Source organism: Lotus japonicus, chromosome 1 (genome assembly GCF_012489685.1).
Source record: "Lotus japonicus ecotype B-129 chromosome 1, LjGifu_v1.2".
In the NCBI taxonomy this organism is placed as follows: domain Eukaryota; kingdom Viridiplantae; phylum Streptophyta; class Magnoliopsida; order Fabales; family Fabaceae; genus Lotus; species Lotus japonicus.
This window is the reverse complement of record NC_080041.1, coordinates 57,952,218-57,965,481: the sequence shown is the minus strand read 5'-3', so window position 1 is coordinate 57,965,481 and position 13,264 is coordinate 57,952,218. Positions and strand designations below refer to the sequence as shown.

The following is a 13,264-nucleotide window of genomic DNA, read 5'->3' as shown; positions in this document are numbered from 1 at the left end:
CACACAAAACTTGAAATTCAAATGGAGACAAAGCCTTCAATGCTCATTATTAGCTCTTAATCCTCTTGACCAAAACTGATCTGCAATGACTAGGAGACATAACCCCCAATAATCCCCTTAACTCAAGCAAACCAAGTGAACAAACACTCCTCTCCTTCCCTAAGTGAAATCGGCTAGCATACATCATGGGCTAGGTTTTCCTTTTCTCTTCTCCCTTCATAACTTGGCTCAAGCCCAACTAATAACCCTCCTAACTACTGATTAAGAGGATAAAATAAATCAAGGCAAACTCCTTCTCTTGATTTTAAAGAAATAAATTCGGACTTAAGAACTTTCTTCTAGCAAAATTGCTAGTACAATACAGCCTGACCTTCCGTCACTAAAACAGGACTATCTCGGGCTACAGAGGTCGGAATGACCTGAAACCAACAAGAGAATTTAGCTAACTCAGAGAGCTACAACTCTCAAGAAGCAAGCGTTTCAAGATTAGGTTTAAGACCTCTCAAAAATTCACACAAGGTCACGGACAGATTAGCAATTAAATCAAACTTCACTAGAAATTTCACTTTTATTCAATAAATCACTTAACCAATACATAAGCAAGGTTAGGGTCTTAGACTCATCATCCAGATCATGTGTACAAGCTCAAGAAGGCACTGTATAGATTAAAACATGCTCCTAGGGCATGGTATGACAAAATTTCTTGTCATCAATCTGAGTTTGAAATGAGTTTAGTAGGTGAGCTGAATTATTTCTTGGGTCTTCAGGTTAAGCAAATGGAAGACTCTATGTTCATTTCACAGAGCAAGTAGGCAAGAGGTATTGTCAAGAAGTTTGGGCTAGAGAAGGCAGGTTACAAAAGGGCTCCTGCAGTAACTCATATCAAGCTATCTAAGGATGAACAAGTAGAAGATGTTGATAAAAGCTTATACATGAGCATGATTGGAAGTCTTTTGTATCTCACTGCTAGCAGACCAGACATCACATTTGTTGTTGGTGCTTGTGCTAGATATCAAGCTGCTCCGAAGACTAGTCATCTCTTGCAAGTGAAGAGAATCATCAAATACATAAATGGTACATGTGATTATGGCATTCTCTATACACATGATACAAATTCTTCTCTTGTTGGTTATTGTGATGCAGATTGGGCAGGGAGTGCTGATGATAGAAAGAGCACATCTGGAGGTTGTTTCTTCCTAGGGAATAACTTGATTTTATGGTTCAGCAGGAAGTAAAACTGTGTATCATTGTCAACTGCTGAAGCTGAATATATAGCTGCTGGAAGTAGTTGCACTCAACTCATGTGGATGAAGCAAATGCTAAAGGAATATGAAGTCAAGAGAAATTGTGACAATCTCAGTGCTATTAATATTTCCAAGAATCCTATTCAACATAGTAGGACTAAGCACATTGACATCAGACATCACTTCAGTAGAGACTTGGTAGAGGATAAAATTGTCATTTTGGAGCATGTTCCCACTTAAAATCAATTGACGGATATCTTCACCAAACTACTTGATGCCACCACCTTTGAGAAATTGAGAGGAAATATTGGGATTTGCCTCTTTGAAGGAGCATAGCAATTAACACACCTTTTTTCTCTAACAGCTAGTTTTCTAGTAACAACCAATAACTGCTGTTATGACATCATCACCAAGATTGCTTCTCCATTACTCAACTGCTATATAATCATCCCCAACGGTCAAATTTCAGTCTTACAACCGATTGTGATATTTGATTCAGTAACCTCTGTCTCTCCTTGCTCTCAATTTTTCATCAATTCTCTGAATTTGTTCACCATATCTCAAGTCTTAGGAAAGCAAGATCCTATCAAAGGCAAGATTGAGAAGACGTCTCTTGGAGTCAAAGTGATGGGTTTGAATCTGAAGTCTTCCACTTAATTCAAGAAGGCTTCTGCAACGAAGGATTCAAGAACCCCTGCCAAGAAGCATGGTACTGTTCTTTCCCTTTCTCAAGAGAGAAAGAGGCTTCTCCAGATGCCCGTGTCTTCTGCTATCAAACGCAGACGCACCACAAAGACTACCAAGGCTGACTTTAAAGATTTCCAGGATCGTTTGACCAAGCGCATCGAGAAGGCTCAAAATCATCAAGTCTCTGTGTCTTGGAAAAGACCATCAGATGTAGGCTATATCTTTCAACTCCAAGCAAGCAAGGTCTCTGATTGGGAACAATGTAAATTGTGCGCCACTGAGGGTTGTAACATCCCTAAATCTTGAGGGTCATTTTATTAATATTTTCCAAAAACATGGATAAATTTTAGCCGAAATAAAAAAAATTTTAAAACATTGCTTGAGAATAAAGAAGTTGTGACAAGAGTAAATAGGCTGAATAATTCATTTCATTAATGAAAGATTTGGAAGCGTACAATGATTCTTTCAAATTAAAACAAAACGAATAAACTAGTGTTCGACCGCCCTGAGCCAACACAACAAGAAGGTCTCTAGGTTATGTTCGAACCCTATAAACAAACTCAGCTCACCCCCAAGTACAGACTCAATTATCACGCTCAATACCCGACTCATAGACCGCGTGCCCTCCAAGGCCTCCTCCAACGCTTGCATCACATTGTCTCGCATCCTCTTCTCTCGCCAATCCCATAGCTGAACCATCGGTCGCGCGGTCGATGTCTCGAGCCTTGTCGTCGTTCACATCAAGCAGGTATAGGGCCGCATATCGACTGATCACACGCATGCTTGTTGTCTAGGCGTTAAGAGCCCCAAACAGCAAAAAAACAAACAAGCAAGGGTCAACTTCTAACACACACATATCATAAGTAGCGTATACTACCCTATCAATCACAAGTTCTTCCCTAAGCTAACATTCACAAATAGGGGAACTATATTAAGTTCTAAGATTCACAAGTATAGGGAACTATCTCATAGTTCTAAGTTATTGTTAGTCAATGCTCGTGCACATGCATGCAGACACTTGGATATCCATAAGCCAATCCCTCTTGGAAAGGCTGGACGAACACGACTCCACGATCGGGGCTGTACCTCTCAAACGCATCGCTGCCCAACAACTTGATGATCGGGGTTGGACCTCTCCAACGCACTGCCGTTTCACTTTCGTCCTTATTCAGGGCCTCCCCTGAATGTCACCATCGACTAGCCCAGTCCAGGTCACCAACCGTGGCAAACCAAGCCCAGTCCAGGTCACTTGGTCCTAAGCCTAAGCCTATCACGTTCATCACCAACCAAGTCAGTCATCATCAATAGGCCCTAAGCCTATCACGTTCATCTCTTATGAACAACATATCATTGCATAATAACTTGCATGCATATCAATAAATGTAGCTAACACCCTAGGAATATAGGCATGTTCATAATAACACTAGCTAACATTTATTGCATTATTATCACATAGCATATCTAGCACATATGTAACATCGATAGTTCTAGTATCATGCTTTCTAACAATCACAATCAATCACAGCCGAAGTGCCCTTACTAGCATATTCATATATCATAAGGTCCTTAACATTTCATAGTCATACAGCTACAATCAATCATAGCAGAAGTGCCCTTACCTCAAAGGTACGCTTTCCTAGAAGTCTCGTGTTGCCCCTTGAAGCTAGGTCTATACTTGGAAATTTCCTACCAACGAACGGACAGAGTAACGTTACTAATCAGACAATCAAATCGATCATAAGCCCATCCCCTTATTGACCACAAAATTCCCCCAAAAAACCTTGAAAATCCGAAACCATTTCTTTCATAAGATCAAACATTCTTTTCTAAAACATTTTGCTTGAAGATCATAAGAACACTTGAAGGACTTTCGAAGAAAACATAATTTTCGCATAGGTTCAATCCTCCCAAGATCAAAAACTCTTTATAACAATTTTTCTATGAATATGAGAGAACATCAAAAGAACACTTTGAAGAAAACACCATTTTCACAAACTTTTCCTTGACTACTCAATCAAATGATCATTCTTTTCTGGATGTGGCAGATCAGTTTATACTGCAACCACAGAGCATACTCAGAATGACCAACATCACCTTGATCAAAGAATAAAATAAAGCAAGGAAAATAAAATGAAAATAAAGAGAGTGAGAGAGAACTCACACAAATGCAGAGGAGAGGAGAGCTCTTGGTGTGAAGAAATGAGAGGGGAAAATGCTCTGTTTATAGTGAGGGGTGAGAGCCAAGCATTAAATGCTTTTCTTTCTCCCCAAGAAGCAGCCCAAACCCACGAAATATTCAGCCCATTTTAGGGTTTCTATACTCTTCCAACCTCACTTGATTTGGTCATCAAAATTTGGCTTATTTCCTAATTAAACCCCCTTAAAAATTCCATTTAAATCCTTAATCATTTAAAATATATAAATCTGAATCCAAAGAGTCTAAAATCAGATATGAAAAGATCCTTGGAGGTTTTAAAAGTTCAAAAATTAATCTCCCCATTAATTGAAACTCAAGGAATCAAAATCCCTAAAATTTCCCCTTCATAAAACCCAGCCAGAAAAGGAAATTACTTGCAAAAGTCTCATTTTACTTCCTCCTCAAGCCTTGGCCGTCCACCACCTTCACCATGCTCAGATTTTCTCAAAAAAATATTTAAAATAATAATTTAAATAAAAACCCAAAATAATTAATGCATTAAATACACAATTTCCCTCCTAAATGCATCAAAACTTCAAATTTAAATTCAAAAACTTTACCAATGGTTTTGGCTCCAAAATTTCGTTCACCACTCTCATAATAACTCAAAAATATTTTCAGAATTAATTATTTTATAAACCATAGGTTTATAAAATAATTAACTACATTTTATTTAAATAAAAACCCATTTTATTTAAATAAAACCTCCAAAAATAAAACAAAGGAATATTTCCTCATGGAATATTCTTAAAATCATGCCCAGCACCTCCCCATAAGGTGTGGCCCACGAAATTATCCTCGTCGACTCGATTCGCCAACTCATCGCCGCTGTCGGGCCGATTTTGACCTAAAAGTCGTCGTCGCAGAACCCTAGAAATATTACAGTCAAAATGCTTGTATCGTCGCGCACGTCAACCTCTAGATATTTCTAAGACTTAATATTGCCTCTCATAATTAATCACCTTTGAAAAAGGCATAATATCACACATAGAAAAAGTACTTCACAAAATATTATTTAATATTATTATTAAAATAATGTGCCCTAAAACGGGGTCTTACAGCGGTGGTGGTGGTCCGAAAAGACTGTGGGTCACACTATTCTTGTTGAAGGACCCGAAGTTGCGGGGGTTGTCGTGGTGATCCTCATCCACCGGAAGCCTAGCTCCGCACAATGCCGTTTTCGAAACTTTCTTTTTAGAGTACTTCGACTCCATGCGTTTGGCCTTTTCCCAGTGATCTATGACGGTGGGAGTAATGGTCATGCGAGTTGAGGCGGAAGACATCAACAAAGGGTATTTGATAGCTTCACAGTTGAACGTGATTCCATTTCCGTCGGGCAACATCACGATTATAGGGCACGATCGTGCTCTGACCAAAGTCTTGTCGATGGACTCGATGCGATCAACCATCCTCTTGTGCGCCGGAACCCTAGCGTCAGACGACGTCGTTCCCAAAAACTTCTTTTCATTCTCCGACTCCATGCATTTGGCCGCTGCCCAGTCAGTATCGGCGGAGGCGGAGGGAGAACCGAAATTGATCACGGTGTTGTCATAGGACCCGACGTTGTCGTGGTGATGACTTTGTTCCCAAAAACTTCTTTTCATTCTCCTTCTCCATGTGTTTGGCCGCTACCCAGTCAGTATCGACGGAGGCGGAGGGAGAACTGAAATTGATCACGGTGTTGTCATAGGACCCGACGTTGTCGTGGTGATCCACCACCAGAACCCTAGCGTCGCACGACGTCGTTCCCAAAACCTTCTCTTCGCTCGCGAGAGACATGACATGTTTTCTTATTTATAGTACAAAATAAAATAAATTTAAATCATTCTAAATTTGATCATATATTTTTTATCTAGTAATGTCTCTTAATTTTATCATTATATATAAATTAATACGATACAAAAATTATTTATTTTTTAGTTATTATTCTAAAATTATTATTAATAAATTTTAAAACTTAATTATAATATTATTATAATACCAAAGAATTTTTAAAATTATAGTTTAAAGTGTCACTTCAATATTTTCAAGTTTTATTTCTTCTTATTATTTTTCATTGATATTTTTACAATTCATTTTAATGTTTGATATTTTAATCATACTTTTTTATATTTTTTGATAGTTAAAGATACATATTAGCAAGGACGAGACTATAGTAAGTACAGATTGAGTATCACCCTTAAAGAGAAAAAAAATTATTAACAGAATGATATTTCTCCCTCCTTAATTTTTTTTCCAATATATCATTTAATTATTAGCATAAAATATCATTAAATGGTAATGATATTTTGATTATAAATATGACCGGGTTAAACTCAACTCTGTATTCTAACTAGCAAAATATATTGATTCTCCAAATTAATGGCAAGATCTTCATTTTTATTTCTTTGCTTCGTAATTTTATTTCTCGTAGCATCTGAACAAGGTATTCTTCTACCTTTTATATTTCTCATACAAATAACTATGCCAAGTTAAAAATATCACATGTACATTAACTAGTTTGGTTGATGCTATGCAAAATTGTGTGCAATGAGTAGTTGCTCTCATAAAATGAACATTATTTAAGGTTTTGACAAGGTGAATGAATTTTGCAGGTTTTAAAGCACAAGTCAATGCAGTGTTCAAGTGTCACTCAGTTAAAGACTGTGCTCATCTACGTTGCTTAGAGCCATTATTTGAGGCTTGCATTGATGGAGAGTGTGGTTGCGATTCTCCACCCACAAAATATTTCACAAAAAGTAAGGGAAAATAAATGTTAAGTTGAGTCTGATTTTATGGTTCAAAATGATAATCCCATGCCTCTAGGGTTGTTGATATGTAATAAGAGCTTGAAATCTTGAGATAAATATAACATATTCAATAACATTTTTGTCTTAATGTTTGATTTTTTCTTTATCTTTTAAGAGTTATAATTTATATCATTAATTTTCCTCATCAAATATTTTTTTTATGAAAGCAAAAGCGATTTATCAATAAGACAAAAAAATAGTACAATCCCCGAAAGGAAGAGACCAAACAAAAGAAAACACCCGCAAAAGAAAAGAAAAAACCAACTAAAACCCCAAACCTAGCAAACCGAAAAAACGACACAAAGGATCTCTAAACTAACAGGCCAATTTTCCTTCAGATCCTCAGCTCATCTACGAATGGCCTCTTCGTCACTGCCGGGGAAACCCAGACCAACAAATTTTCCCAAAATTCAAGCCTTCCTAGCACGAGTGAAGTAGGGACCAGAAAGAGATGGGGGACTAGCCAGCGTGGGATCACTTGAGATCACCTCAGATTTGGATTTTTTAGGGCGACCTCTAGGCCTATGAAGAGCACCCTCGGAGGCATGCTTTGCTGCTTGACTCTTCTTTGGGCGCCCACGACGCCGTGGCATCGGAGGAGAAAACTCCCACTCAGGAACCCCTAGACAAGAATCCTCCACCACCCCAGTAGAAGAGAAATCATCAACGTCCTCCCTAGCAACAACGCACCCCAAAAAATATAAGTAATGACAGTATGATTGAGGGGAAAAATAACATTATTTTGGTGGCAAATAATTCAATTCTAATAGTTGTGAAGACATGAATATAAATCCAAATTCATAATTTAAAAGTAAATATTGAATAAAAAATGTAAAATTTTTTAATTGATATTTCTTTTAATATATTTGTTTTGTTTAGATTTATATTACAAAACGATACCAAAAATTAAGAAGCTGATTAAGGTCTTATAAAAAATGATTGAACAGTTTACTAAGTAATTTTAAATTTTTGAAAATAATAAAAAAAATCATGTAAAATTATTATATAGTCAATCATTTAAGGTATCCAAATCACTTTTGGTCGCATGTACTACTTTAGCATTTTTTTCTAACATGGAAAACAAAAGAATAAAAATTCACAAGTTAAATGGTTGAAAAAATAATAATAAATATGACATCTCAATTACACTCACACCGGGAGAGATGGAAAGAGAATTGAGCTAAATAAGATATATGATTCATATTTATGATTTGTGTTTTATACAATTTAGATGTGCATCACTTTCCATTCGTGAAATCGAAATTATAAGATCCTGTTAAACTTCTATATCCTCCACACACCTCCCTCAGCATACCATTCCTAAAGCATAAATAATAGTTATAATGGTTATAATTTTTATGAATAAATGGAGGAACTAACATAAGCAAAGAGAGGAGAAACATGTAAGGAGAGAAGATAGAAAAAAAGAAAGAATAGTGTGAATGAGGAGTATGAAGGTATGAAAAACACTAGAAAGAGGGGGTTTGAATAGGGTTTTTAGCTTTTAGAAATTTTCCTCTAAGATTAAGGATAATCTTTTCGGACTAAAGATCACAAGATGCAAGAGATAAGGGAAAGAGAAAAGGACACAATGATTTTATCCTGGTTCACTTGATAAATCACTCAAGCTAATCCAGTCTACCCGTCAAGGTGATTTCTTCCTTCTTAGAATGAAGACAATTCACTATTCAATGATTGTTACAACTGCACTAGCAACCTTTCTCAGTGACTAACAATACAATGAACTAGCAATCACTAAGATTCACAATCTTAGTCTTCTCAATAAAACTGACCTCACTGGTCTCTCAAGGAACAACAAACAAGTTTGTAGCGTGGTTTTGGTTTACAAAGAAATGCTTCTGAAATAAGCAAAGGTAAACACAATAAGAACAATGATGAAAATATTGCTAAGGTATTTGCTGGGAGTTTCTCGCTTGTATTGCTCAATAGTTTCTTAGCTTATTTCTTCTATCATCAGCCTTTAAATACTCCATGGTTTAGAGTGTGTATCCATTGGATGAATTTGTCCGTTGGATGACAGTTCAGGAATTTCCAGAGCCTGCTACGGCTGAGCGTCGTAGGTAAGGTGGTCAAAAAGGTACATCTGCTTTTGTACGAATGACAATGACGTGCCTTAGCCTAGTTGATTCTTAATCTTTGGAGATGCTTCATGTTGGAACTTGTGAAGCTAACGCGATCAGAGTCAGAGCGAAGCTTCGATCTTCAGATCATTAGAACTTCTGCCTCTGGACCGTTCAACAGAACATCTGGTCTTCAAAGTGTGAAGTGCTTCAGATCGTGAGAGCCAGCTTGATCTCGAACTTCAGAGCTTTCAAGCCTTCATCTTTTGGACCGTTCATCAGAACATCTGATCTTTAGAGTTTCAGCGCTTGAGTCTTCAGAGTCCTTATCAGAGCTTAAATCTTCAGATCATCTGAAGTGTTTTGCTACCGTTCAGATGAACATAGTTAATGCAGAAGCGTAACGTTGGCTACTCTTGTTATCATCAAAACATAGAGTTGTACCACTTGACCAAATCTTGGTCTTACAATCTCCCCCTTTTTGATGATAACAAAACCAAGTATTTTGGTGAACAATTCTTAAACAATAAACTGAATACACTAAGAGTTTAAGGTATTAGGTTCAAAACTTATCCTGATATGTATAGTTTATATAGCTCCTTCTAAATTCAAGTAATGAGCTTGATTCTGAGCTAAGCTCCCCCTGAATTTATGACTTAATGAAAACGTTAGAATAGTCTAGATTCTGAGCTAAGATGAATAAATGATCACAGTGACGTATCGATCAGAGTCAATCATTTCATAGATAATATGACATAGTATATTAGAGCATTAAGGAAATCAGAGCATATGGTCACTTCAGAAGAAGTGAAATATATTCCTTGCTAGTGCCTCATGAAAGATCTATAGTCATAACGATATGTAACTTCAAATTCTCCAAAAGAAAAAAATAACACATCAAAAACTGTGGGTACTCCCCCTTTTTGTCATAAGCAAAAAGATCAGGGGTGTGAAAAACTTAGCATTGAAGTGCATAGCACTCCCCCTCGGAAGGACTAAGTTCGTAAAATATAAAAGGAGAATAAGTTAATTAATACACATCAAAAATTAAAAAATAACTGAGGCGAAGAACACCGACCAGGGAAGGGAAAAAACGTTTACCACCGGCCAAACGAATTTAAGGAATTCAAAGAAGATCTTGGAAACGGTATCCTGGGAAAGTGTTTCAAATGATAAATGCTAATCAGCCGTTCCTAGAGTATAAATAGAGGTGTTTCCTGGGTTAAGAATGCAACTCAGAAAGCGAAATAGAATCAATATGGCAAATATTGAGAGAACTCTTGGTGAATTGAGGGAAATAGCCTTTGAGAAAAATATGTACGCTGCACTATACTATAGGATCACAACAGAAAGCAGCATCCGCCAGCTGATCTGTCTGCTGCTTGAATTGGAGTTGGATCCGGTGCTGGATGCATCCCTTCGCATTTTTCTGGTGTTCGTGGAGGAACTATGCGAGCTATTCCGTTCGGAAGCAGAAATCACCATGATGATTGGTGGTTGGGAGACAGAACTGGAGCTCCGAGCAGGGTACACGAAGGAGCGACAAGAGGAATGTAAGGAAGAGATGGCGCATCTGATACTTCAGAGGCGACCCATAGATAGGCAGTTAGCGGTAATGCTAGAGCGTTATCAAGATATCAGATAATTCCTCATTTCTAAATGTAAAACACAATTTCAATGAATAAGAGAAGTTTATGTTTAGAGCATTGTGTGTATGTGTGATGTTAAAAAAAAATGATAAAGAATCAGAGAATGAAAAACGTAATAAAAGAAAATAAATAGAGTAAGTACTAACGAAAACAGGAAATCCAGCAAGATATATAAAAAGGTTAAGAAAAGAAAAATAAAAACAAGAAAGAAAAGAAAAAAATAAATCCTAAGAGACTAAGGTTTGGGATCTGGAAGCCTTCTCAGAATGTCAGCAAACATTGCTTCCACACTCGATGACCCTATTTTAGTAGTGTTTTTAGGGTCATTTGTTTGTTAGTTTTGAGTCTTTTTGTTGAGTCTCATGTAGTGTTTCATGCATTCTCATGCATTTCTATCTTTCTTGGTGTTTTTACTTTGTTTTGGTAATTTTGTAGTTTTATAAGGACCTTTCTTGCATTTTAAGTGAGTTTAGGACTTGCATGACTTTTCTATTTTATTTGAGGGTTCTCTTTGCTAATAGGCTCTTGGAGCTCCTAGATATTTCCTTGGCTTTGTGATTAAGTTTTCAGGTTTGAAACTGAAGGAGAAGGAAGGTCAAGAAGCTTGTTGAATTGAAAGGAGGCTTAAAGAGGCTTGAAGAGGAGTTTAGAGGCAGTTAAAAAGGTTTTCCAGCGAGCTTGGAGCGCCCAGGCGTACTCCATTGGCGCGTAGGCGCCAATTGCTTTTTCCAGGGTTTTTGGAATTGGCGCCTAGGCATGCTTAATTGGCGCCTAGGCGCCAATTGTCTTCCAGAGGCACATTTTTAGCTTGAATTGGCGCTCAGGCGTGCTGAATTGGCGCCTGACTGCCCAGACTCGTATTTTTTGCCTATAAATAAGGGTTTGGCCATTTTCTTTGGAACACTTAGACATTTTACTCATTTTGAATCAAGTTTAGAAGCTGAGGTGAACCTTTGGGCTTGTGAGAGGCTTCCAACTTGTGATTTTTCTCAGGTTCTTTAACATTTCTTGTATGGATTCTCTAGCCATGAGTGGCTAGTTTTCTTTTACGCTTTGGGTTTAAGAGATTCTATGAAGCTTTACTCTTCTAAATCCTATCTCTATGCATGAGTTCTTGATTTAACCTTGTATTTCAATTCCTTTATGCATGATTAGCTTGAGTGCACTCTTGCTATAGACTAGATTATAATAAGAACGGAAGTTTGTTATGATTTAGGGACATGAATTGGAATTGATCCTTCTATGCTTGCTACTATGAATAAAGTGAGGGTTGGGTTTTGTTGGCATGAATTTGTATGCTATAAAACCTCAAATGAATGATTAAGTACACAAGGAATTGAGCTTAACTTTAAGTTTGAGAGAATGGCTTATGTGAGGAATCAATAAGTAAGTATATAGGCTAAAGCAACAAGGAATGAATCAAGGTTTCACATGCATAGGATAGGTAGACTAGAGTGGATTAGATGATCAATAACCCAAGGCATCTCCATCAATTGTTATTTTCAACACTTTCAATATTGCTCTTTTGCAAATCTTTTGTCACCAACAACCAAAATCAATTGTAGAATTTTATTGCTTTCAAATCTTGCAAAATTTAGGCTTAAATCCACAATTCTCACTCACAATCCGTTTGGTTCGATATTTTAAAACCCGAAGGTTTTAGTACACTTGCAGATTGACCAACAAGTTTTTGGCGCTGTTGCCGGGGATTGTTTGTGGTTTTTGGTTTAAATTTTTAGTTTGTGGTTTTATTTTTGTTTTGAACTTTGTCAGGAATTGGTGCTACTAATCTTTCTTTGTGTTAGTGTCACACTTTTAGGTAAGTCTCATGGGAGACACCGTCATGGGTGGCCGAATGGCGGAGGAGGAGATGCAAGCCCGTATTGAGGCAAAAACCAAGAGGGGATCACCCTCCGGTTACGTGAACAAGAATTTGAGAATGCCAACCGGTCTCTTCGGGAACTCACTTCGGCTACCATGAGTTATGATTATCCCGGGAGCATTGTTTTTCCCGAGAGAGTGAGAAACTTTGAGTTGAGACCGACATTCATCAACTTGGTGAGCCGAAGACAATTTGGTGGAGGTGCGCTGGAAGATCCTCACGGACATATGGAGAGGTTCATCCGAAATTGCAACACTTACCGGGTGAACAATGTTCCATCGGATGCGATCCGGGTGACTTTGTTTCCGTTCTTCTTGAAGGATGGAGCTGAGGAATGGCTAAATACACAACCTCAAGGGAGTATTACTACTTGGGAAGACATGGCAGAAAAGTTCACAACAAGGTTCTTCCCAAGAGCCCTTTTGAGGAAATTGAAAACAGACATCATGAATTTTGTGCAAACCGCTGAAGAGAATCTCTATGAAGCTTGAGAGCGCTTCAAGAAGCTCTTGAGGAAATGCCTTCAGCACAATCTCACCCAAGCTGAATTGGTTGCAACGTTTTATGATGGTCTACAATACTCTTGGAGGTTTGGCCTAGATGCGGCTTCAAGTGGGGAGTTCGATGCTCTTCCCCCACAAGCGGGGTATGACTTAATAGAAAAGATGGCAGCGAGAGCCACGAACTCTGAAAATGATCGCCAAACCCGAAGGAGTACGTTTGAAGTTGAAGCTT

The 13,264-nt window shown here is 37.7% G+C and overlaps 1 non-coding gene across 1 annotated transcript; it reads right to left on the bottom strand.

Annotated features, from left to right (window-relative positions):
* Positions 1 to 12,957: 12,957 nt before the first annotated feature.
* LOC130734828 (small nucleolar RNA R71) lies at positions 12,958 to 13,064 on the bottom strand. The gene has a single exon (XR_009018168.1). It is a non-coding gene; the product is annotated as a small nucleolar RNA R71 (small nucleolar RNA).
* Positions 13,065 to 13,264: the final 200 nt, after the last annotated feature.